Raw genomic sequence first — 26,715 nt, 5'->3', positions numbered from 1 at the left:
CTGATATTGGGAAACAACAAACCTTCCCATCTCTGCAAGCCCACAAGATTTCTGTTTTCCCAGTGTTTTCTGTGTGTCCCTTGGTGTATAAAGCTCCCTCAGGAAAGAATGGTAGTTATTGCCCCTTTAATATAATAACAGATAAAGGAATAAAAACCGACTATTCCATCTGCAGAATAATCTCCCTTATTTAAGACTGATACACAACAATCAACTGACCATCTGTTTTATTTTAGAAAACTTTGTGACTATTTCATATTTTATTTTAGAAAATATTGAGAAAATTTTTAAAACAAACTTTCAGTTCAAAATAGCATATGTCTACAGTTAAAAATTGTCAAATGAATGATTAGTTTTCCCAGTTTATCTAATCAATATGAATGCTAGTTGATATTTAAACTATCAGTACAAATAAAACATTGAAATACCTGAATTTCATAGTTCATCAATGAAATTGCTCACCAACAGCGTGGCTTTTATTACTACAGTAAAAACTGGTTCTCAGACAGAAAACATCCCTCCATGGTCCATACTATTTATAATGTGATGACCTGAGTAATGACACTCTTTAAAATTTAATCAGCATTATCAGCATGCCTTCCATTACTTGTTTAAGTCTAGACAATATGCAAAACAACAAATCAAGCTGTGAAGATTTTTTTTTTTTTTTTTTTTTTTTTTTGTGGAATAAGTATTCTCACCCTGATTTCAAGCTGCCTGGCTGACAATACTGTGCACACAGTTAGGAGTTACATAGCAACACAATATCCCACAACATCCCATCATACAGATGCAGAGGGGTGACAGGAAAATGTAAGTAAATAATTTGGGAGCGACAAATTCGAGTATTTACTATCTTTGCTTACAATATTAACTTTGTGTTTAAAAATTATGTAATTTTATTAAGTTTTATTTCTATGGGTGTTTTCTCAAACCTGCTTGTCAGGCAACTCCTAATATTGAGTACCCCTAACCTTAATTGCTCTAACTTCTTTCTTTGAGGTGGGTAATTTATTTATTTTTGTTTTATGTGCATTGGTGTTCTGCCATCAGTATTGGGTAGAGTGGAACAGTAATTACAGAGAGTTGTGAGCTGCCATGTGGGTGCTGCGAATTAAACCTGGGTCCTCTGGAAGAGCAGTCACTCTTCCAGCCACTGAGCCATTTCTCCAGAAACGTTATTTTATTTTTAATAATTATAATGCTCACTAACCAGCTTACAAAATTTATAAAAAGTTAAAAACTGACCAGTGAACTTTTTTATTATTTATGTTTTGCAACTCTGGAAGACATTTATATGTATTTTTTGATAATATATTTTATTTAAATTTACAACAATTTTGTTTTACATGTCAAATCCCAGTTCCCTCACCCTCCGCTCCTCCCCTATCCCCTTCCCAACCCTCATTCCACCCCTTTTCTGCTCCCCAGGGAGGACAAGGCCTTCCATGGGCATCTTTAAAGTCTGTCATATCATTTGGAGCAGGGCCCAGGCTCTCTCCCATGTGTACAGGCTCAGAGAGTCTTCCTCTGTGTGGAATGGACTTGACCTGTGAACTTCTGAGAGGATTCTGTCATACTGCATCTTCTCTGTGTGCCTTGAAACACTATTTGATTCACTATTTTTTGATGTGTTAATTCTACCTGCTCTGATTTCCTGCTTTAATAGGTGAAATTAGAAAGAGGTATTATTTGCTCTCTTCCAGTGCGCTTCCCCAAACCTCTATTTGGTTTTCAGTTCTTTGTATGGTTTCCCCAGTCACAGACTGGGACAGATCAGAATGCACGGTAGGAAAGAACCACACGGAAGGCATGTCTAAGCAGAGAGAGCATTGAGTGTGGACAAGTGAGGGAGGATGGAGATTGTCCTGTCTCAGTGAGCCTCAGTGTCATTTGACCATCTCTGCACATACAAGCAGACTATTTATCAGCACAATTGACCTTTCTTTTGACAGAGATTTTGGCTCAAGATTTTGTAAAATAAAGATATTCAAGTTACAAATTCCCCTTGCTCTGACCGCCAAGTTCAGTGATCTAGTATCTAATCCATATGATATTGCTTTTGTGTTTTTACAACCTAAATTTTCATTCATTTGGAATGATACATAAATTATCTCTGAGATGATTTTAAACTAGAAATGAGTAGTATTTATCAAATGGTAACTTCATTATCATACAAATATGGTTTACTGTTCCTTGTGATTACTAGTCCTTGTCAAACTCAGTATCACTATGTATGTTTGTAACCAGTGCCAGTGTTTCTGTGCCCATAGTGACTAGATGTCACTCTTTGTACCCAGTACCAAGAGATTTCTCCAGTTTCTTCTGAAATCTCTGTGTATTCGGTTAATTCCATGTTCTCCATATAAATCTTCCTCATGAAGTTATTTCCTCAAGAAATAATTATGGACAAATTTTGTCTATTCAACGCTGTTATCCTTCTCTTACTTTGGAAATACTGTTTCTTCAGCCCACACAAATTCCTCACATTTTGTTAAAAGAAATTATTCATGTTACTTTATACAATTACTGTGTTAGAAGAAAACTTTCTAATGATTTAAATATCTAAATATCTATCTCCCAAAATTAATGTAGAAGTAGCCTCCTCCCTTGATATCCCCCATCCACACATATGGACCCCTCACACACACATACTTACTTACTTTAAAGAACTATCTTATGTGGGCAGTGCTTACTTTTACTAATGGAAACTCTCATACCAATTTGTTTGCTTTATTTTTCCATCTGCTTTACTGTCAATTATAGCGTGAAATATATCACTGAAGATCTATTTTGAAGTTCTAGCCTTCAGAATTTTACAATGGAAATAGGCACTGTTCATGCCTTGACTAATTTTATTAAAATGCTGTATAACTTGTATGGAGAGAATGTCAATTCAATATGACTCGCGCCCTTTAAGAAAATGGGTTAAATAAATAAATAAATAAATGTTAAAAAGAGAGAAAGAGAATGGGATATTGGGCTGGAGAGATGGTTCAGGGGTTAACTATATGAAATGCTCTTAAGGAGGACCAGAATTCACTTCCCAGCCCCCACAATGGATGGCTCACAACCATCGGCAAATTCAGCTTTAGGAGACCTGATTGCCTTGCTTGATAATTCACTCTCTCATATGCACATAATTCCACATAGACATACATTCTTACACATTTTTTTTTTCATTTAAAGATGATGGTGGTGGAATAGAATAGGTTGGGCGTAATGGTGTACCCACAATTGTCACACTTGAGAGTGTGTGGGAAGAGGATCATAAAGTTGAAGCCAACCTGGTACATGAAGCTGAGGCCAGCCTGCGTATGTTAAAAGAAGGAGGAAGAGAAGAAGATAAGAAGGAGAGAAGGACAGTGGGGGGCATGCTAGGTTATAATAAAATGCATTAGTTTATAAGTATACCAATAAGAAAACAAATTACTGAGTGAAGACAAAGGCAGAAAGGAGAGTACTCTATGGTAAAGATAGGGATTGGAGTTAAGCAGATGTAAAACAAAATTCCTTAAATTTCTAGCCAACCAAAAAATGATGACAAGATGAAAGAATTTCCCAGAAGAGGCTGACCCAGGCAACACCGCTATTTCTGTCTTGTAACTCTAAAACAGAGACAACAAATTTTCATACTTTAACCCTCCCAGTTTATTATTACACTTTCCTAAGCAGCGAGGGCGTGACTTTGTCTCTCTCCAAAGAAAAAAAAAGTGGGGAGAGTAGGATCTATTTATTTTTGGATGTTCACAGGTGCCCCAAAATATTGTTTGTTTCAGTATTCTTGTGCCTTCACAATGTAACTAGAGGTTTCTCAGACAAACAAACCCAAACTCTGAGAAATCGTTTGACATAATTCAATAAATCCATCTTCTTTCTTTCCTTTCCTTTTCTTTTCAATTTCCTTTCATTTTTTAAAAGTCCTGTTTAAAAATGATTGATATTTCTACATTAATCTTCGATGTATGTCTCATTTTTGTCTCTTTGGTTTTTATTTTATTGGTATATTTCAAATCTCTCTACCATTGGTATTAATTGTTAAATTTTTCTCAGTTGCTTGAAAGTTCCCTGAAGTTAACTTTCTTCTAATTTGCAGATTTTAATTTTGTTAAAGAACAATTCTTATTCCTTGGCATTGCTTAGAGGGATCCTGGTGTTTAATTTTAATATACTCTTGTGTTATGAGTTGTTTTTTCCCCCGCCGGTCAGGGCCCACTGACGCACCAGACCCAAATAACACACAGAGACTCTGTATTAGATATAATTCTGTTGGCCAGTTACTTGTTTCTTATCAGCTAGCTCTGTCTTAATTATTAACCCATTTCTATTAATTTAAGTACTTCCACGTGGCCTCATCTTACTGGAGAGAGGGCCTGGCATTCTTCTCTCCATCCTCAGTCTTGGATCTCCTCCATACCACTTCCTCTCTCCTCCTTGTCTCCTAGTCCTGCCTGTCTTGCTTTCCTATTGGCCAACAGTGCTTTATTCGTTAAACAAGAAACATATTTACAGAATGACATCTCCCATCACTCTTGTGTTGGCTGATTACCAGTGTGACTTCTGTCTTCTGTTCTGTTTTGCTTAATGCCTTTCTCACATGTCTGCTGGCTCCAGTACCTGCTAGGTGTGTGTGTGCATGCTCAATGGTTGGCTGAAATTCCAAAGGTCCCCTATTATCCTGGGGATACCAAATGTCCTGAAGATGGAAGAGTTTGGTTTTTTGTTTGTTTGTTTGTTTGTTTAGGAGGCTTTATTTTTCTTTGTTATTTTTTGTTTGACTGGTTTGGTTTTTTTCTTTGTCTTCTGTTTTTTGATGCCTTCCTGGTTGACCTAAAATGTTATGTATCAGCCACAGAGAACCCCTGTCATGAAAAATCAATCAATAAATAAATATAAATAAATGTTCTGTATCTGAGGATGACCTTGAACTCCTGATCTTCCTGGCTCCCCAGTGCTGGAATGCACCAAGCCATGTCTAAAAGTAGAAGGCTTTGATTAGGAAGGGTCACTTATGCTTAGGGGCCCCAGCAGATAGGATGTGACATCTCTTTGAAGGAAAACCTGAATGAAAACCCCACTAGCAGCACAGACTGGAAGTGGAGTAATAACTGTGCCTACTAGAGATTTTCGTTCCAGACTGTTCTATTCCTCTTTTAGCTTGTACTTCTTTGTGTGCCAGGGTTTTTCAAGGCTCACACTTCTCATTGGGCTTCAAACACTACAGGTTACAGAAGTCATCTGGTTTTAGACTTTGTCAATATATTTAACTGTCTCAGGAAAAGAAACAAAGGCAGATTAAATTGAACCAGAAGCACTTTTTTTTTTCTAAATCAAATTAATCCTTAATTATGCTTATTTGGAAAATACAAGAGATGTCTTTAAACACAAAAGTTTATGTAATTTAATTTTTAAAGGGAACAGAATTAAAGGGATCTAAATTTCATTAGATACAGCTTTACAATATGAAAAATTGTCTCCCTCAGCATGCTTATTTTTAAAGTTGGTTTTTTATTTAAACAGTTGCTATCCATAGCTTTCTTGGTCAGTTGGAGATGGTTTCCCAGTGTATGGGAACCTGTTCCTCATGCAAACATGTAACATACTTAAGTCACGTGACAAAGGTGTGGCCTCTCCTATGTTGAAATGCAAAAATGTTATTCAAGGATAAGGTCAGAATGGAAGTTCAAAAAAGGGTGAGAGATGTATTCTAGCTGCCAAAGTGATACTGGAAGTGTGGGTACTTAGAGATTGAATGTTTTCCATAAATGACATGCTTATATAGGATAAAATAAAATTTTTGTGTGATAAAAATTAATATGAAAAGAAAAGGATGTCAGGTCCCTCCGTCGCAATGTGATCCACTGGTCAGGGAGAAATCTGTTGTCCTTAAGTTTCATGAACCTGCAGTTTAAAGTAACAACGCGCTGTTGTTTAAAATATATTATTATGGAAATGTAAGTACATTTCTAGTTTTCACTGAGAATGAACAGTTTTATCTAGGTGTATTTTTACATTGCCACGGTTAATTTTATAATCTCTTATATGCTTTCATTACCATGATCCTAGTCATAGCATGTGACATGGTGTGACCTTACAGGCATAAAAACAGCACATTACACGGAAAATAATACTACATACCTTCCCTGTAAAACTCCTTAGTGACACTCAGAGTCCACTAGGTCTGTATCTTTACCAAGGCTTTGGCCTTGCTTGAGGTCTGCCCTTATCACAGCTGTTCCCACTCCATCACATTTGCTAGCCACTCCCACTCTTCAAACACGCATAGCCCTTCCTGCATTTTCTCTCTTCTACATGTCTCAGGACTAGATAGCTCAGAACTTAGCTCCAAAGGCATTTCCTCCTAAAAGACGTTGTATCCCACCCACTCTCTTTCCAAGACAAAAGCCTATGTGCCTACGTTGTCCTGACCTCATGTCAGGGCGGATATATATATATATATATATGTATATGTATATGTATATGTATATGTATATGTATATGTATATATATGTATATATTCTCATATATATATGAGAACCAAAATGAGTGATTTTATATAAAATGTGTTATTAAACTGAATTTTAAGCAGTGATAGCTGATAATAGAAAGCAACATATTACAAACAGTATCATTTTCCTTACTTGTGTATTTCTATATTCAAACCGCATTAAATCAGCTCTGTTGATTTTCTGATTTTTTTCAGGCTGACCTTGCTTGAAATTGGAAGCATCTTTAGGATAATTTATGCATCAAGAAAGGAATATAATGCTCTAGTGATGCAAGGACCCTGAGGGTAGAGTTTTAAAAGTAAAATATTCATGAAGCTTAAGTGCAAAAGACATCAGCTTTTCTGTGGTGTTTCAACAGTGTGTTCTGTACAAGGGAACTGTAAAATGCAAGGATATGCAAAAAGACAAATATTTAGGACAATAAATGAGACCGACCCACAAGATGAATTCTTTCTGCACTAGTTTTGAAGCGACTCTGCTCCCAAATGTTTGAATAGGTTTATAGAATCTCCTTTATAATCACTATCAAATTGATCCTAAGAACCCAATTGATCTTTGAATAATCCTATGTATGGTATCCTAACTTTTATTTTTGTTTTGCCAATTAAATTGAATGTGCTTTCGTCTATTATTTGTATAAAAAAGAAACAGGTAATCTTAACTGCATCGTGAGTTTTCATGAGATATCAGTTCCCCCAGCCGAAGTCCCTGCTTCCCTTCCACATTCCACACTACATTGTCACAGACAGTCATGATTTTATGAAACGTTCTGGAAAATACACAGTGAAAAAGGCATCCAGAAAGAGTTAATGGTCAATCCTGTTTTAAAATCTTTAAAGCTGAAAACAATATAAGCATTAAGTGAACCCTAACATAAGACATATTTCATAAAATCTTTACCAAGGCCTATCCTTATTTTTCCCATATAATAACATTTGTTGTAATTTTTCACCAAAAGAAGACTTTTAAAATATCTATGCTCACAGATAGGTATGAACCACCATGCCCTAGCATGAAATGTCATTTTATTACATATTAAATTTTTCCATGTCATTACATTTGTGAAAGAAATGTCTCTTGCAAAAATATATCTGTAGTAGTGGATGATTTGTTTTAAGTTTCCCTTACAGATTTACCATTAATACACAGGTTTTTACCCCACTAAGCTTTGCTTACGGAAAAGTATTCACTTAAGAGTAAATTTCATCACAGTGTTTGGCAGTTAGCTTGAACATCACCCTAAAACAGTAATAGTAGTAATTCTTGTAAACACGACATCAAGCTTGGTTGGCATATGCTAGAGATTGATGTACGCATTTCCAATGTCTCTATTATCTTATTACTAATTACCAAGGGTGGGGAGGAGTTGATATTTATTATTCTCACTTTTCAAATGATGAAACTGACACCCATTACACTGTGTGACTTGCTTAAAATAATAAACAGCAATAAAAGGAGTTCGGTTGTGCAGAGGCACCGGCCCATATGCCTGCCACAGAAACACTGCTCTCCACTTACTTTCTTTTAAGAAACAAAAACTGATCTCTCCTTTGACAGTATTTCAAATTTATGATCTAAAGGAGTTTCTAATTTCTATGTAAATTTTGTAATTTGTTTCTAATACATAACTCATCCACATTCTTGGAAGCAGAATAGTTTATTTAATATGTCATGATAAATCAGAGTCATTGCATAGTGGAGAAATGTTTCTTTCTATACATAAAGCAGAGAAATGAATGCTTAGTTGATTATAATCCATGTTAAAATAACAAGATAATAAGAAATATTTTTGAGGGTCAGCATACTGATTTGTAGTTACACATGAACATTCCTTACCATATATCTACAACAATGCATTTCTTTCATGACAAGGATATGTTATGAGAAATGCACTAGGCAAGTGCATAACTGTGAAAATATTTCCAAGTGTACTTATACAATTATATGTCACAGAGTACTGACATTTTTATCAATGACCAATGTGTTAGAATGCAAGACATCACTAGATTGTATTGTTTATCTTATTCAAGTCTAACTTTGAAACATTATTTGATACAACATAACGTCAATATAAACTATAAAATAATGTTATGCCTTCCATATGCCGCCATGCTGCTGAGAATTAAATCTAGTTGCGTCTACTCGATACACTCAGTATTTAACAAAATAAAGAGCAGAGACATAATACAAGCCAGTGCTTTGTATCTACTTTCAAGGATAATTCTTCTATTTGTATGGAAGTTTGTAAATTTCAGTAAATGTTAGGAGTGTGATGAAGTATGACATAACTGAATGTTTTATAATTAGTGTCAACACAGTCAATAAAAATGTCTTATTTAAGTGTTTAAATAATAACAACCCTATGCTCATGGATGTCACCCAGGCTTAGAAAGCAAAAATCACCAACATTGAAACATCCTTCCTAGAAATTGTCTGGCCTGAGCTGTTGTTGGAGACCTCTGGAATTCTGAGACATTGGCTCCCATAGACAATTTTCTGATGCAGCTGCTTCAGCAAGGGTCAAGGAGCTCTGGGTAATTAATTACCAGACTAATGTTTTCTTTCTTTCGTCATTCCTGGTAGTAGGTATTAAAACAAAACAACAATAAAAGAGAATCATACTTACTGGGAGAACTATATAAACAGCACAGAAATAGCCAGTCAGCAGATGTCCTCATGAACCTGACTTTTTGGGTGCTTTTTTTTTTTTTAACTTTAATATCTAACTTCCTTGCTAGTGAAGCCTTCTCTAAGAGAAGATTCCCCTCACAGTTTCATATAACTGCTGCAGCCAGAGGAGCAGGAGAGAAATAATTTTTAGTGCCCAGCAGAATCGCATGCTTTCCAAAGTATATACAAACATTTCCATACTTGTACCTTTTTGAAGGCTGAGAAGCTAAATGTAAAACAAGTCTTTATGGAAATAATAATTATAATGTAAAACATTAATCTTTATCAACTGTATAGGGTAGAGGAAATGTGTTTATGTTTATACTGCACTCCCTCCCTCTGGCAATCGTTCCTTAGTGAGATAATTTCTTAGAAATTAAGCTGTGACAGTGGCCTTTGCAGAGTGACAACATGATCACGTTGTTGCCAAAACTCAGCATCTGACCCACATCTTTGTATGTCCAGTGCTGGAAAATCTACAAGAGCCCATGCTAATCAGCCATCAGGGATGAATGGAGGCTACTGGCATTCACAACCGGTTTGTACATACAGTGCAATTCTGAATCACTTATTATAATTAGAAATACAATATAATGTTGACTAAATTGTTACACTTATTATTCAGTGCATATCTCCCTTCCAGACAAGTATACAAACTACAGTCAGAAATTTGTCTCAGGATAATTAGGTCCAATCAGTGACAATGGGGAAGAAACGTCAGTCTTCCATTCACCATGCTAAGCTGGACTTTTCTAAAGTATTCATTTGGATTACCTCTTTTGGTTTTCATAGTATTGGTTTATGAATCTCTGTCATAGAGAAATACGAAATGTAGAAAGTTTAAGGAACTTTTCCATACTGCAAAGTTGGCAAGAATCAAACCAGAACTTAAAAGTAGATCCATCCCCTTCAACCAAAGATCCCAATGATGTATGCTACCTTCCAAACCTAACACAACATCATGGATTTGAGAACAGTCTTGAAAACACCAATGCCTTCACAGTGGAAGGATGTTATCAGCATTTTAAAATTCATCTCCAACATTCATTGTAACTCTAACTCTGACATCAATCCTATGATTAAAAACTCGGTGCATAAAGCTAATGAACAGTATTATTCAGAGAGAACGTTGTCCCTGGATTTGAAGTATGCAGCCAATCCCTTGGTGATGCCTTCTTTGCAAGCCAGGCACACACATAAGTTGGTAATGACAAATCGTATTATATGTTAGCCGTAGTCTTGCATATATGTGCATTCCTTATTGAATTGCAAGATTATATATGTCTTTGTTTATGGATAAGCAATGTTAGTCAGATAGCTTTTAGATGTTCAGAAGAATATTCTGTGGAAACTAATTTGACCAATTCTTAACAACATGGAGACAAAGTCCCTAGGTTTTACAGATTCTCAAAATGAGCATGTAGTATAGCAGAAGTATAAACCAGACAGGCAGACACAGAGCTTTGCACTCCCTTGCCTGCTACATTACCTTAATAACTAATGGCAGCTAGCTTTATGGCCTGATGCATTCAATTTCACTTTTGCAATATTTGATCTACAGGCAGCAGACTATCTGCCCCATACAAAACTCAGAAAAATGAAGTAAAGGAGATATAGATTCCTAAAAGGACAAGATAATTTTTGTTGTCACATCTGTTGCTACTATTTAAGTACTCAGTCTACACAGGATGATGACAGGTACTTCCAATAAAGCTTCACTACCTCATCTAATTTCAGTCTTGTCTCCTGAGCCACAGTCACCTGCTTTGATAGAACCTGTGTGTTCGTTGTAATGGTGCTTGTCATCAATGAGACAGACAAGAAGGTAAATGTCAACCCAAGTAGTGAAAGCTCTACTGAGGCATCATGAAAGTGTGAATGTCCCAGTGACATTAGGAGGATGTGGTGCAGAATACACCATGTTTCAGGAGCAGGTGACCAGAAGCCAATCAAATCTTCTTGTAAAACCAGTTTAGAGTCGTCTTCCACTATTCATTCACAAGAACATTCTGTGGGAACTATTTTTGATCTATTCTAAACTTAACAAGGGGAACTGTCCCAAGAGTTAACACTGCTGACGCAGAGGAACTTGTTAAAGAAGGAAAAACACCAAGACTTCTAGAAAAAGAATCGAGCATGTCAACCTAAAGCCAGGAAGAGAAGCAGAACTGGAAACTGCAAGATGTTATGTCATGCCAGGCATCCATGTCAGCAAGCTTACAGAAAAGATCATTAGGAGTTGAGGTATTTAAAAGGCAAGATGCAGTCAAAGGAAAAGGGAACTGTCAAAATTGCACCAGAACCACACTGGCAGTGATGGTGCCACTGAAGGAGGAAGTGTTGGGAAATCTGGAGGGATTGGTGCATGTCTCCAAGGAACTTTCTGTTAACAACAAAAACACACAAAATGATGGAAGCCACAACGTGTACATAAAAATGAGGGTCAAGAATAACTTGGAAGCCTAAGAAAAGTGCCAGTGTCTATGAAGCAACTTTTAATTGAGAAAATTCTAAAGATATTTTTCACAGTGTCCCAAAGGATAATAAAAGAAAGCCCTGCCCTTTGGAGCTGACAGTGACAGATGACCAAAAGCTAGCAAAAAGCAATATTTTACTCCTTCTGGCTTCCTCTTTAGACAGGAAAAGAAGTTCTATTTCTCTCTAGGATCAAAATGAGTCCCAAGTGTGAGTATGTGCCATATGCTTGATTATAGCCTGCCCCATTATGGGAACTTGAAATTGACATTGAACTAATGCTGATGTATTTCTGGTATTTTAAAAGAGGAATATATGCCAATCTATATAATGTAATCAATGATTACCATCATACTTCCTCCTTGCATCAATTCTACCACATTTATAATCATCCCACATTTGCAGAGAAGAGAAGTATATGTTACATATATGAGAGGCCCTCCCACCTCAACATCCACTTTCCCAGTGACACTGATGTTTCAAATGAAGTTGTTAGGCATCTTGCTCTTGTTGACCTTAGAGTTCTAGTTCTGGCTTTATGCACACAATTTGTTCATAATATTATGTATGCTAATTAGCTGAAGAATTGTGTGCTATTTAGACTGTTGATAGACTCTGTATGGTGCTGGGAATGATGATGTAAAGAAGAAAGTGAAACAAAAGTTAAGGAAAAGTCTTCCATAAGAAAAATTCATGAAGTAGACATTGAATGTCCCCTGGGGATGAAGACTGTACATTAAGAATCTCATAGGTGTCTTGCGCAGTTATGATAATGATTAATAGCTCAAAGATTTCTAAAGACTTAATATGGATAAAGTTCAAACCACTTCCTCTCCAATAATGGATTCTATGGATGGATGGGTGGAAAGAGAAATGGGCAGGTCTACATATAATAGATTGATCTATCTGTACACACATAGATTTCCACTGCAGACAGAGTAAATAAGTCCATTGTCCTTTGGCCATCATTGGCTGTTTCCTCCTGGGTGTATCAGGTAGAGGTTGGTCTTTTCATCACAAAAGACCCCCTTTGCTCCTTCCATAATCTTCCTAATTCCATCACAATAAACAAGGTTATTCTATTGTTAACTGCACCTAGACATCTCAGTGGTGTACCGCATAAAGGTCTCTTTATCAAAATGCTGTGAGTCAGGCAGTTTCTACTCTCCATCTCTTCAGTCTCCCTAACATGGATGTAGACTGATTCCTTTACATATCACTATGTAGGAAATCCTTACAAGTTGTGACGCTACTGTCCCATGCTTCAACTTCATGATCCTATGGGTGGTGTGAGGTCAGCACAAGAGGTTTTCCATCTGGGTGATATCTGTGTCATTGTGCTCCTGTCTTCTTGAGTGTGCTAATTGTATAATATGGTTCAGTTTTGAGACTAGTAGTTGATGCTGAACATTGCCTAAGAACTCAGTAAGACTGTACTGAGCAGGCTACAAGTTATCTGCTTAGGGTCTCATATCATAGTTTTAGGATTCCTAGAGGACAAAGCCTAAGGGGCAAGGATCCAAAAAGGAGGCCTGGAAAATACTAATCTCTTCTATAACTATACTAGAAAAATATCCTCAGCCTTCTTTCAGCTTCATTGACTTAGTTAAGAGGATCTTTGGTGGCTCATGGAGTAAAATCCACTTTACTTCTAAACTAATGAGAGCTCAAGTGAAGTGTAGGCAGGCATCTTTAGTCCATAGGCTGAAGAATCTCTTGCTTGCAATTTGACAGCTTTAAACAGAGACAGAACTGTTCCAATTGACCAGCTATAAAAACATATATACAAATAACATTATATAGACTGAGTGGATTGTGTGTGTGTGTGTGTGTGTGTGTGTGTACAATAACAAAGAAAGAAGAGGCCATGGATTTGAAGGAGGTTAGGGAGAACATATGGGAAGGATTGAATGGAGGGAAACCGAAAGGAGAACTAGTTTATATTATAGTCTCAAAAATTAAAAATAAAGAGTTTTAAAAAAAGAGAAATATCATTCTGTAAATCAGCATCAATGAGGAGATTTCCATCTTAAAAATGACATATTGGAATTGGAAAAATGCTCAGTGGTTATGATTTCTCATTATTTTTCCAAAGGACCAGAATTTGGTTCCCAGCTCCAAACTCAGGCTCATAGCTGCCTCCTACTCCAGCTCCAGGGGCTCTGCCTCTGGCCTCTGTGGGTAACCAAAATATTATACACATACCACACAGAGAATATAAATATACATAATTTAAAATAAGTATATTAAAAATAAACACACTTCCTCTTCAACTCAGAATTTGATTTGTTAGGTCTAAATGGGTTAAATGACAGCACTTAGCAACAGGAGTCCTGTCTTGAGGGGGCAGACACAGAGCTTCTTAGGAAGCCACTGCTATACTATGTGTCAGTGCCCATTGATGGGTAGGCTCCTCACCATAAATTCCAGCACACCATCAGCAATGCCACTGTAGATCATTCCTCACCACTAGAAGGTCAACCTTGCCACCAATTGTCTCCTGCTCACTCTTCCTAATTGTTTCCTTTTCTAAATCTCATGGTTTTACTCACCAACCAACCACTGCTCTGATTTCAGAGGACCTTTTCTTTCCTGTAAGAAGGCTCCTTTCCTAGTTGTAAGTGTTTTAAAGCAGACATGAAAAGAGATTTATAAGACCTCATCCTGTGTATTTGAAAATCACATAAACCTGTAAGACCAAAGCCCCTCACTTGGAGTACAAAAACAGCCTTACCTCTCACTCTTGATGCAGCAAGTATTTGTTGAGCATCTCTCTTTGGCTGGCTGCTCCCTCACTTCCTATTGACATGAATGTTACATCTTCAGTGTTATCCCTCTGCCACTCTTTCTCAATATTATTAGTAGAATACACGCAAACCTACACCTGTGCCCAGTTCTCAGGCTACAATTTAGGGAATGAGTTTCATGTCTTGCTCTTGTTATTTTGGCTGTTTTTATGTGCACATGTTTTCTCAAAGGATTAACTTTGGTTTTAGTAATTATTTCCTACTTCACAAACAACTAATTTGTAAATCTCTACTTTTATTATTGTTGGCTTCTTCTGGAGAACATTTTTATAGTTCTCTTTCTTAATTTATTAAATTGAATCCTAAAAAGATGATTTAATCATTGTGTAACATGTGGCTGTCTCATACTTTTACATATTATAAATCATATTAATAATGGGCATAATAGCCTTTAGTGACATTGTATTAAAAACATCTATATAACTAGGAAGAAGTGGGACAAATAGAAGAAACCTATAATTCCATTTCTAAAGCCTGGACACATGTTCTTCCTTTTCTGTTTTGTTCATGTTTTTCTGTGGTAACTCATTTAATTTATTTGTTCATTTTATAATTATGTATTTTTAATCTGACAGTGATTTATTAGCATTTATTGTTCCTAGTAAAGTGAACTTTTTTTGGTATAGCTTTCCATTTTAAAAAGAAGGTCAACTTCATTATATGGGCAAGCCACGCTTCATTGGCACTCTAAGGTCCTAAAGTTGGTTCTAATGATTCTGTTCATAATAATAATGAAATATTACTCATGTTGATTGAATGTGGCCATTATGAAGACATATACATACGTACATATACATGTACGTATGTATACACACACACACACACACACACACATATGATAACTGGATTAAGTATTCCCTTATCTTGATGATTTTGCACATTGGATGATTATTCTCCCAGGCACTGGTAATAATACATTAATTGACTTTTCAGTAGCCAAAATTAAAACTATCTCTTACCACTTGGTATTATTCTTCTAGACTGGTTGGTTTTATGTCAACTTGACATAAGCTATAGAGTCATCAGAGGAAGGAGCCCCAAGTTAAGGAAGTGCCTCCATGAGATCCTGCTGTAAGACATTTTCTCAATTACTGATCAATGGGGTAGGGTCCAGCCTATACTGGGTGGTGCCATACCTGGACTGGTGGTCCTGGGTTCTAAAATAAAGCAGATTGATCAAGCTAGGGGAAGCAAGCTAGTAAGCAGCACCCATCGACAGCCTCTGCCTCAGCTTCTGCCGTCAGGTTCCTGCTCTGCTTGAGTTCCTGTTCTGACTTTCCTTAGTTGGTAAACAGCAATGTGGAAGTGTGAGTCAAACCCACCCTTTCCTCTGCATTTGGTCATGGTGTATTGTAGAAGATCTAGAATGCATAAGACACCTTCTAAGAAAGTCTTCCTTTTCTTTCTTTCTTTTTTTCTTTCTTTCTTTCTTTCTTTCTTTCTTTCTTTCTTTCTTTCTTTCTTTCTGTCTCTTTCTTCCTTCCTTCCTTCCTTTCTTTTTTTTTGGTTTTTCAAGACAGGGTTTCTCTGTATTGCTGTGTAGTCTGTCCTAGAACTAGCTCTGTAGACCAGGTTATACTCAATCTCATAGATATCTGTCTGCCTCTGCCTCCCAAGTGCTGGGATTAAAGGCTTGAGCTACCAATGCCTAGCCTAACTTTCTTTTTAATATTAGCATTCTAATTAAGTAAAAAGTACATGCTAGTCATCCTTTAATCCCTTTTATATTTTATTTATTTGTGTATGGAGATGGGTAGGAGGTGCATGTGTGCTAAGTCACAGATGTGGAAGGCAAAATAGCGATAACCTGTTGGAGAAGGTTTATTTCCATTATGTGGGTTCCAGGGCCTGAACTCAGGACTTGCACTTTGGTGGCAGCATCCTTTAGCTGTGGAATTATTTTGAGGGGTGCAAAAATTGCTTTGTGTTTCTTTGATTATTCTGCCCTAGACTTTTGAATTATTAATGTAATTAACCTATTAGTCTTTCAATTGATAATCTTTTGCTATTATGGTGCTAACAAGATCCTTTTCATCAAATTTATATCAATGCAATATTTCATGTTGTTTCAGACATATATGATTGGGCTTGATCATCTTCTTTAGACTCTCTATCCAAGTGAGAGCTATACTTCAGTTAGACTTGAATATGCTGCTCCTTTCCTAAGACTGTAGTGTGCCAAGTGTGGAGTTGATCCACATTAGGAGTTTCCTTCTTTCTTCCTAAGAGTCAGATTTGCTCTAAGCCTCCTTCAGTGGGCCATCATGCTGAATACTTCCCTCAATGAGTGAATGTTATTCAACTCTTAGTAGTGGCTCATGGGGAGGATGTGTCTTTCTGTGTATCAGGCTTTCTCAGACTACCAGCTCCCAAACCATGACATGGAGACTTGTTATTAGTTATGAATGCTCATCCTTAGCTTGGACTTATTTCTGGCTAATTCTTTTAACTTAAATTAACTTGTCTGTCTTCATCTATGTTTTGCCTTGAGCTTTTTATCTTTCCTTCTGTATGTCCTACTTCTCTGCAGCCTGTATCTAGCTGTCTTGCTGGCAGCTACCTGCATAGTGGGCCCTGGAGTCTCTGTCTCTTTCTCGCTCATTCTCTCTCTGGCCATCAGCCCTGCCTATCTCTCTACTGTCTAGCATTTGGCTGGCTATTCAGCTTTTATTAGTCCAGTCGGGTGCCTTAGGCAGCAAGGCAAAGTAGCAACACATCTTTGCATAGTTACACAAATATTCTATTCCAATACATTCCTGGGTTGAGAACATGGCTTCCTGAAGTTCAACCTTGGGCCAGTCACAGGGTGTCTTAAATATCACTAAGGAAACATCTACCATTTCTGGGGTAGTGGGTGTACTTAATCCTTTGTCTTATTTCTATGGATTTTTGTGCTTGTGCTCTGAAACAGCAGGCTTGCAAGCATTGTTTCTTCCCCCTTGGTAGCTTGAATATCTACAGAAAGTTAAGCGGGGTGAGGTGTTGACCTTCCCATGGCAGAAGTTGCCTCTGTGGCCTGGCCAGGCCTGCAAGGCTGGTAGACATTTTATCTGGTCTTTCATTCTGCCTCTTTTTGTTCATCCTCCCTGTCCCTCTTCTTTCCTTCCTTTTTTTTTTTTTTTTTTTTTTTTTTTTTTTTTTTTAATTTTATTTTGCGGAATCTCTTCATCCAGTCAGTGTGGCTTAGAAGTCAGAAATCTTTCTACTTAGTCTGCCAAGTGCTATGATTACACGCAGGCACCACTGTGCCTAATTTGCCTCTCATCTTTCTTGTAAGCACATGATGGAGGATGAAAAGGCCCAGCAAAACTGAGTGCAAACTGCCTGGGAGCCCCTGAGACAGGAGGGCAGGGACTGCCTAGTAAGACATCAAGATTAACACATGAAAGAGGCCTGTTCTCAGAGAAAGCCTGGAAGTTTCTTTTCACCTGGGTTTCATCTCATGAACAGGGCAAAGCATGTGCCAAGAAATGCCCAGGGGTGTCATGCAGATGTGAAAATCTCAGAGAGGATGAGACCAGTGCTGCTGCTTTTGAGCTTCTCCCCTCAGCTTATTATCTAGGTCCTGTTCTAGGGCATGCTTATTCTTTCTTAACAAGCTGTTTCCTTCCCTGACCCTCTGGATAGGCCCATTCTCTCTCTGGGCACACCACCACATCACCATGCAGGTGCCTGCCACCTCCTCTGCTGAACCTGCCTGTTTTCTGGAACCCTGGTCGCAGAGGCTGTAACTTCCTTTTTATTGTTGCTTTATTTTCAGATTGCTCTTTAATTTGACAATTTTTCATTTCCCTTTCCTCCCTCAGAACTCTCCCATGTATCTCTCCCTACTTTCTTTCAAATTCATGGCCTCTTTTTTCATCAGTTGATAGTGCAATGCACACACACACACACACACACACACACACAAACACACGCACACAATATATATATATATGTGTGTGTGTGTATAAAAATATATATATATATATATATATATATATATATACCTAAATATAGATTGCTGAGTTTATATAGTGTTCCCTGTATGTATGTTTTCAGGGCTGTCTAATTGACACTGGACAAGCAACTACTCTGCTCTTCTCTGGAAAGAAATACTTCTTATTAGGGATTTTGCTGGCTTAGTAAATTAATGGTTATAGATGCTCTTCTAATAACTGGGATTTCACTATCACTGATTAGTTAGATAGGTTTCTAGTATCAGACGTAGTATCTCTCTTCTTGAATGGAATTAGAGAGCTGTTGGTTATCACCAAGGTATGTGCGCCACTGTTGGAATCATAGGGTCATCCTGCCATGTTAGTCATTGATGTGTTCATACCTCTCATAAGTGTGGGGAACTGTTGATTACCTCTGTCCTTTGGAAGCTTGCATGGCACCTTCTGGTAACATGAAAGTTAGTCCTCAGGGAGGGTACATTCATGACTGGGCTCTGTTTTGAAGGGCATATTATACCTTCTACCTCTGGGAAGTAACAATACACTGTATTTTGGGAGTGTCTTAGACAACTTGGTCAACAACTCAACAGAGTGCTTCTAAAACCTGCTTTTGTTTGTTTGTTTGTTTGTTTGTTTGTTTGGCTGGCTGGTTGAGTGGGTGAGTGGGTGGGTGAATGGGTTGGTGGTTTTCTTGTCTTTCTTGTTTTAGGTGGTCTTTGGCTCTTGGACAGAATACAGCCCTCATGAAAAATGCTCATTAACATTATATATCTATATTTATATATTGAATTACATGTTTTAATTATCTATGTATTTTATATAAATAGTTTAATTGTATAATTTCTTGTGGCTTTTCAACTATCCATGTTGTTATTTCACGTCTCCCATCTTCTTCTGCATTTGCTTCCCTCTCCCACCCTATGGGGCTCCCCATCTTCCTATCTCCCCTTCCACATCACTGCACCTTCTTCTGTCATCATTATATCTACCCCCCATTTGCTGCTAAAATCTATGGCTTGTCTATTCTATTGTTTTTCTCTTAAATTCTAATGAAATGATCTTCGAGCTTCATTTTCTTCCACTTTTACATTGTTTTATTAAGAGACTAAAAAGACAAGGATGGGTAAGTTCGCCAATAACAGCTGTGTCCCATTAGAGTCTCCTCATGAGAACACCCTTACCCCGCAGCAGCATTCTTATATGAGTCCGGTGTGTTCTACTCTTTCTTTAAAGAAAGAGATAGAGTGCACATGGTACCAGAACAAACAAATATACTTTCATTTCAGCCTGCATCCAAAAGAGAAAAAAGGAAGGAAGGAAGGAAGGAAAGAAGGAAGGAAGGAAGGAAGGAAGGAAGGAAGGAAGGAAGGATGATGGACAGCCTCAGGAAACCTCATGGCAACTTGTAGGGATTGCATTCAGTTCAGGAACTCAGAAGGAAAGTATCATTCAAGGAGTAATGATTTCTCCTACCTCTTTAGTATGTCTTAAAGTGACACTGCCTCCATGTGGGCGTTCTCTTCTTCCTGAGAGTGTTCCTTAGCCAGGTCATAACCTTTCCAGATGGGAATGTCAGGTCTCTGTCCAGGCTAAACATTTCATCCTCTAGAGCAGAGGAGAGGGTTTTCTTCTGATGGACTTATACTGTTGCTGTATCACTGGGAGGATGTCTTAGCTCTCTGATAAGGTTAACAGTAGATATTATTTTGTAGATCATCATGTTGTTAAATTTTATCATAAAGAATGGACCAATGCTCTCCCCAGCTTTCTAAATCCTCAGAAATCTAATTCAGAAAATCACAGCTCTATTGGAACCCTGTTTTTTAATTCTCCTGAGTTCAATTTTGTTGTTGTTGTCTATGTGTGTTTGTATCCTTTGGATCTTCTTTTTGAAACTTATGTACTTACCTTCTTTGTCATTTAGAAAGTCTGATTCTATTTTTAATTTAGCAACTGCATGTTAGCTTTTTATATTCTTTGTTGTGAGAAGAAGAACAAATGAATGAAGGTAGGTATTTTCAGGGAGATTTGGTTTAATTAAAAGAGAGTTGAGCATATGTTGCATGCTTAAGCAATCTTGGGCAAAGTATCAATTCTTGTTCTTCCAGTGTTCAAAGAAGCAGGTGAGGGTAGCAGACTAGTTCTCATGAGATAATCACTGCTGCCCTAGGCTGTAGCATCATACACTCTTGGGGAATCTGTAGGTTTAGGGAAATGACTGATCCTTTTGTCTTTAGCTGTGGAGGGTGATGAGATGTGAAAGAAGCTACTCCTTTAGTGACTAACATGATTTGTACAGAGGTTGGCAGGTGACCTAAAACAAAGGAGACAGACTCAAAAATTAATATCCTGTGTCTAATAACCCTGTAGGCCCAAGAAATGAGTCAACTCTTCCTAGCAGAAACAGTATGGAAATGCCTGTTTCAATTTTATTTCTTCTGTATTTTCTCAATGCCTAAACAAGTTTTAGAGAAAAATATTAATTTATATTGAGTACTTATATATCTATGCATATTTTGTAAAAGTGTTGAAATACTAATTTTCAAGAACTTTTCTACACTTCCTTGTTTCAGGCATGCCAGTAATATTTATGGGATCTGATTTCATATATATAATTTCCAAACCATACTTTTACTCTTCATTATTTTATACTCTTTGGTTCTTCATTTTCATTTCTTTCATATTCATCTCAGCACAATTCGGTTGCCAAAGAAAGAGGGAAAAACAGTTTCATTTGTTCATTGAAACTGGAAAATGTTTTCCCATTTCTTTTGTCATAAATAACAATTTGATATTCCAGATTTTTTTCCTAAATTTGAAGATAATTTTTATATATATTATATACATATTTAATATATAGTTATATATAATGTTTGATACACCTTACATGTGAAATATGATATATAAGTATGTACTGTATAAATGTAAATACATAGTTATTTTATATATAATAATATATTTATGTGCACTTTTAAGAAAAAAAATTTAGGAATTGATAATTGAAAATTCTAATATGGATAAGTTAGCCACAGAGATACATGAAATTTCATGATTCAGTGATTGCATTTAATCAAGTCATGTGCAATTGAATCATCCAGGGTTAAATAAAACAGCTGCCTCCAAACATCTATTCTCTGGGGTCTCTGTGCCTCCAATCACACTATCATACAGCTGACCTCAGAGATGGGGGGGACATATGAAGAATAAGAAGGATTTGGAGCAATGGCACTGTAACTAACTTAACAATAGCAGCAAAATATTATATTTTCACAATATACCCTGAATATTCCCAAACAAATACTATCTGAAACCATCAATTCAGTATCAATACTATATAAGAAATATAAAATTTGAATTTGATATTTGTTATTATGAAACTAAAAACTCAAAAAATTAAATAAGAAGCCCCTTATATTTACACAAAGAAAAGAGATGTCCAAAAAAACTTTCAACTTGATAATGGGCTTTTAAAGGTGTTAGTTCTCTTCCATCTGCGAATGCCTTTTGTTTTTCTATGCTTTTTTAGCTTGTAAAAGTTTTATTCCATTATTTAAATATTAAATATCTAGTGTCTTCTAGAAAGATCTGCAAGTCTTACATTGCACTTCATTTTAGACCACGTCTTGCATTATTCTTTTATAGATCTTTTCTTTGCACCCTGACACTTTAAAAACTTACTTGTGTCACCACTTCAGTGACCCCCATGTCCTTTCCTTTCTTCACTGGTGCACTAGGCTTTCTCTTCTTTATGTCATCGTGTTCAACCTGCCTTTCCTGCCTTTCCTGCCTTTCCTGCCTTTCCTGCCTTTCCTGCCTTTCCTGCCCGCTCCACCTGTCATCTCTATCAGTCCCCTCCATACCTGACTTCACTCAGCTTGCGCTCTCTGAAAGCATCATTAGCTTAGTTCAGTGAAGTCAGGTGTGCAGGTGTGGACTACCCGCCTCCAAAACTTCACTTCTTTTAGGACAAGGGGAAGGGGGGGCAGTTTTGTTTGTATAAACCATGGAGAATTCTCTTCCCTTTAGCCAACGGTTGAGGAAAGAACAGCATGTCCAGCTTCCCCTATAAGCCATTTAGTTAAGATCACATTTTCTTCTTCATTCTAGAGTTAAAATCAAATGGATATGTTTGACATTTCATTAAGTTTACTACTTATGCTAGACTCTCCATCGAGGATTGTTGGATTGGGATTTACCAAGCTTAATTTTTCTAACTACAGGAGAGCAATTATTTCTGTATTTCACTTTATTTTCACCTTTGATCATTTGTTGGCCAAGGCTTTAGAAATTCACATCATCCAGTCTTCTCTCCTTTCACAACCTTGCCCTGTGTCCTGCTTTGAGCAGTAGTCTCTGAATACTTGTACACGGAGACACATAGCGAAGACAGCCAGTAATGGGAAGGATGAGACAGGAGCTTTGGATAGTAATAAAGATAATTTTTTACTTCCATATGTATTATTAAGATGGCTTCTGCTTCTGTCTTTTCCAGGCTATAAAGCACATTTATAGTTTAAAATTATGCATAATAAGACGTAATATATCATATGGGGAAGGAAATCAAATTATATTTTCACCTTCCTTGTGCCCACGTGACAAAATCAAATATAATCAGTATAATATGACAGACTATTATAAAAAAATTTCCCTAGTGATAAAGATACATATTTAGAATGGTTACTAAACTCCACTACTAGACATGATGGCTAGAACCACAAAGAAATTCAAGTACATTTGAGATTTACTCGAATAATCTGGCCTGTCTGCTTCTAAGTGTTGAAAATGGGAACTTATTACAAGAGAAAAAAACAGGAAATAATTTAATTTTATCTGAGGAGATCGTCTTTTCAACACAAACAAGATACACATGTCAGTACTTCTAGAACATGAGATACAGTTTCTCAGCATGAGTTAGAAAACAGTTAACCAGGGATTGCCTCATTGAAGCAGGAATGCTTTCCACAAACCAGTTTATCAAAAGTATAAAATGATACAGAGTTTTTTATAAGTGTTAGCAGAAATGTGAAAAGCAACTAGAAAACTGCCAATCTCTACAAACTACCAGCCAGAAGAGAACTAGGGGCTAGGGAACTACCTGGAATTCACTCTGCAGATCACGCTGACCTCAAACTCAGAGACCTTCCTGCCTCTGCCTCCCAAGTACTAGGATTAAAGGTATGTGCCACCACAGGCTAGTGAAATTTACTTTTTAAAAAAGCTGTTCTCATATGTATAGATAAAATACAGTTAAACACATTCTTAGTATAGTTTCTGTTTCTGTGATAAGTACCGAGGAAACAACTTATGGAAGAGAGGCTTTGTTTAGTCATAGCTTTGAGGAACAGTCCATCTTGGCAAGATGTCAAGGATGAAGGAGATTGAAGCCAGTGGTCACATAGCATCATAGTCAGGAAGCAGAGAGAGATGAACGCTGATGCTCAACAAGCATCCTCCTTTTCATGCAGTTTGGGACCCAACTCAGGGAATAGCACTGTCCACTGTTAGAGTGAATCTTCTTACGCCAACTGAACTAACAGGAACATCCTTCACATGTAATACCTGGAAGCTTGTCTTCTGGGTGACTCCACCCTGACAAGATGATAAATAATACTCACCACAATACAAAGCAATGCACATCGCACGACTGATATTTTAATACTAATAAAAGCCCGGCTAGATCACAGTAAACCAGATGTTCAGTTTGAGAAGAAATGAAAAGGTGATGAAGGTTATAAGTATTAAAAAGGAGGGGGTCGAATATGCTGGAAATATCTGAAGGATTCTGTTCTTCCTGAGCAGAGAGAAAAGTTGTAATAACTTCGGAAAACGGGCTGGTCCCATTGTGAGAGGAGTGTGTCTGCTAATCTGATATCTATTTACTGACTGCTGTGTGTTTGCTTCCTGTGGGACCGTGCAGAAGGTACTAAACATGATTAACACTGAGTGTATTCATTTTCTCTGGCTGGTTTAATAAATTACACACTTAAATCTCTTACATTCTTAAAGGCTGAGAGCTGGAAAGCAGGTGTATATCCTAGTTTTTGCACATAACATTACCCCTGTGTCATTTTATCATGCCCGGTTTTTGCTGTGTGAGTTTCCCTTTCTGTCATAATCATACCTTACACATGATCTCGAATGGGTACTATCTTTGTATTCCAAGTTGCATGCACAGCTCCTGGCCATTTGCAAAATGCTTCTAACATCCTGATAAACTAAATGAATTCAAGTGTCTGATGCATACAACTCCCACAAGACATCCTAGCCTACACGGTATCTGAGGCCATCAGGAAACTTTGATGTTGACTCCTATCACCTGCAGTGGTCATCAGTGTCCACTGATGTGTGGTGGCATCTCTCTAGGCTCTACCCCCATGTTCATATGGCCATTCTTCTGTCAGATCTACTTTCTGCCTCATTGTGTAAGATATAGGTTTTAGGTTCATTTGAGTAATACAGGATAGTGCCTTCATTATTGGGGTCCTCAATTTAGGTATATCTTCAAAAAATCATTGTTTCCTTTAAACATTTTAAATATTTATGTGTTCTGTCATGTAGAGACTTTTTCAGACAAGTACGTATTGGAGTTGATGCTCCACCATACTCCATTACCCTGCCTGTACACATCTCTTGCACACCATCATTAGGCCCTTTTGTTTCAAAGACCTTAATGTAGGACTTAAATCTTTGAGAAACACATCTAGGAGGGGGGTTTTCTGACTAGGACTCCAGACTCTCAGGAAATATTGCCAACAGCTGACAAATGGGACCTCATGAAATCAAAAGGGTTCTACAAAGGAAAGAAAAGAGCTAATTGAATGATGAATGGGAGAGAAATCTTTGCCAGTTATACATCTGACAGACGATTAACCGGATGTAAAAATAATAAAAGGAGAAATGAAAAATCAAACAGCCCAACAAATAAATGGGCTAATGAATGAACAAGGATTTTTTTGTTTGTTTGTTTGTTTTTTCTTTGTTTGTTTTGCAATAGGATTCTCTAGGAATTCTTGGGAGTGGAATTTTAAGCATTTTCTTAGCTGTGATTTAACTTACAACACCATTAGGGATTTTCAGTCTGCTTCTGTCATTGCATTAGCATGCATGTGTCTTCATTAAGATACATTCAGACTGCTCCCTGGCTTGACAGGCTGTGGCTCCGTGAAAGGATATCAGACAACTCCTCTTTCTGCTGATTTTCACAGAAATTCTCTTAAAACCCAAAGACTTGCTACTAGGGCTACCAGCCTCTACCCAATGTTCCCTTGGCAAACTCTGACCTTACCAATCACCCTCTACACAAACACCAGATACATACATACATACATACATACATACATACATACATACATACATCATACATACATACATGCATGCATGCATTCATACATACATACATACATACATATACATCTTACTGAGTTTTCTACTTAGTAATCTTGTCTAGTTTCAGAAATATAAAGACAATTCTTCTTTTACAGCCTTGCACACTTCTAAAATGCTGCTTCTCACCTCCTCTCTCTGTCTTTCTCTCTCTCTCTCTCTCTCTCTCTCTCTCTCTCTCTCTCACACACACACACACACACACACACACACACACACACACACGTCTCTGATGCTCCCTTCATGTGTAGCTATCCACTATACCTTGAAGTGCTTGTCTCCATTTGTTAATGTTGAGGAGACATGACTGTTTCTTGACCCCGATTATACATTAAAGTTGTCTGCATAGAAATTAATGCAAGTCAAATATTATTATTCTCTGATGATTTCCTACAAATTGTTTTTCAGCTTCTGAGACACAGGATATAATTTTATCCCTGTGTCATTTTGTCATGCTTAGTTTTCTCTGTGTGAGTTCCCCTTCCTGTCATGATCACATCTTTAGTGGGCACTGACTGTCTTTGTAGTTCCAGTTGCTTGTGCATCCCTGGGAACTCTGCAAGATGCTCCTAACATTCTGATGGACTAAATTAATTGAGGTTTCTAATACATTTAAAGCTTATTATTTCTTTAAGTGTTGTAAGATCATAAATATGACTAATGAGTTAAGCAAAATATATCTAGAACTGAAATCTTCTGTAAGACAAGAAGAACTGAATTAACGGTTCAGAAAGCATCTGTGTCTCACAACAGGAAGTACATTGAGGCTAGGAATCTAAAATTGAAATAAAAAATTATGTTGTTCTACTAAAAGAAAAATCATGTTCATCAATGTTATTAACGTCATCTGAAGTACACCAAATCAAAGTTTGACCCACAATAGATAACTGAAAGTCAAAAGCTAGCAGGTACCAAATACAGTTGTATTGGTGA

The 26,715-nt window shown here is 37.1% G+C and overlaps 1 protein-coding gene across 1 annotated transcript in view; it reads left to right on the top strand.

The window, feature by feature from the left end:
* The window catches only part of Grid2 (glutamate ionotropic receptor delta type subunit 2), a 1,241,117-nt gene that overhangs the window by 850,636 nt on the left and 363,766 nt on the right, over positions 1–26,715 (top strand). The gene's annotated exons all lie outside the window — the stretch shown is intronic.

Source organism: Phodopus roborovskii, unplaced genomic scaffold, assembly GCF_943737965.1.
Source record: "Phodopus roborovskii unplaced genomic scaffold, PHOROB, whole genome shotgun sequence".
Taxonomy (NCBI): domain Eukaryota; kingdom Metazoa; phylum Chordata; class Mammalia; order Rodentia; family Cricetidae; genus Phodopus; species Phodopus roborovskii.
Note: the sequence above shows the minus strand (reverse complement) of the source record. Positions and strands in the feature narration are given on the sequence as shown.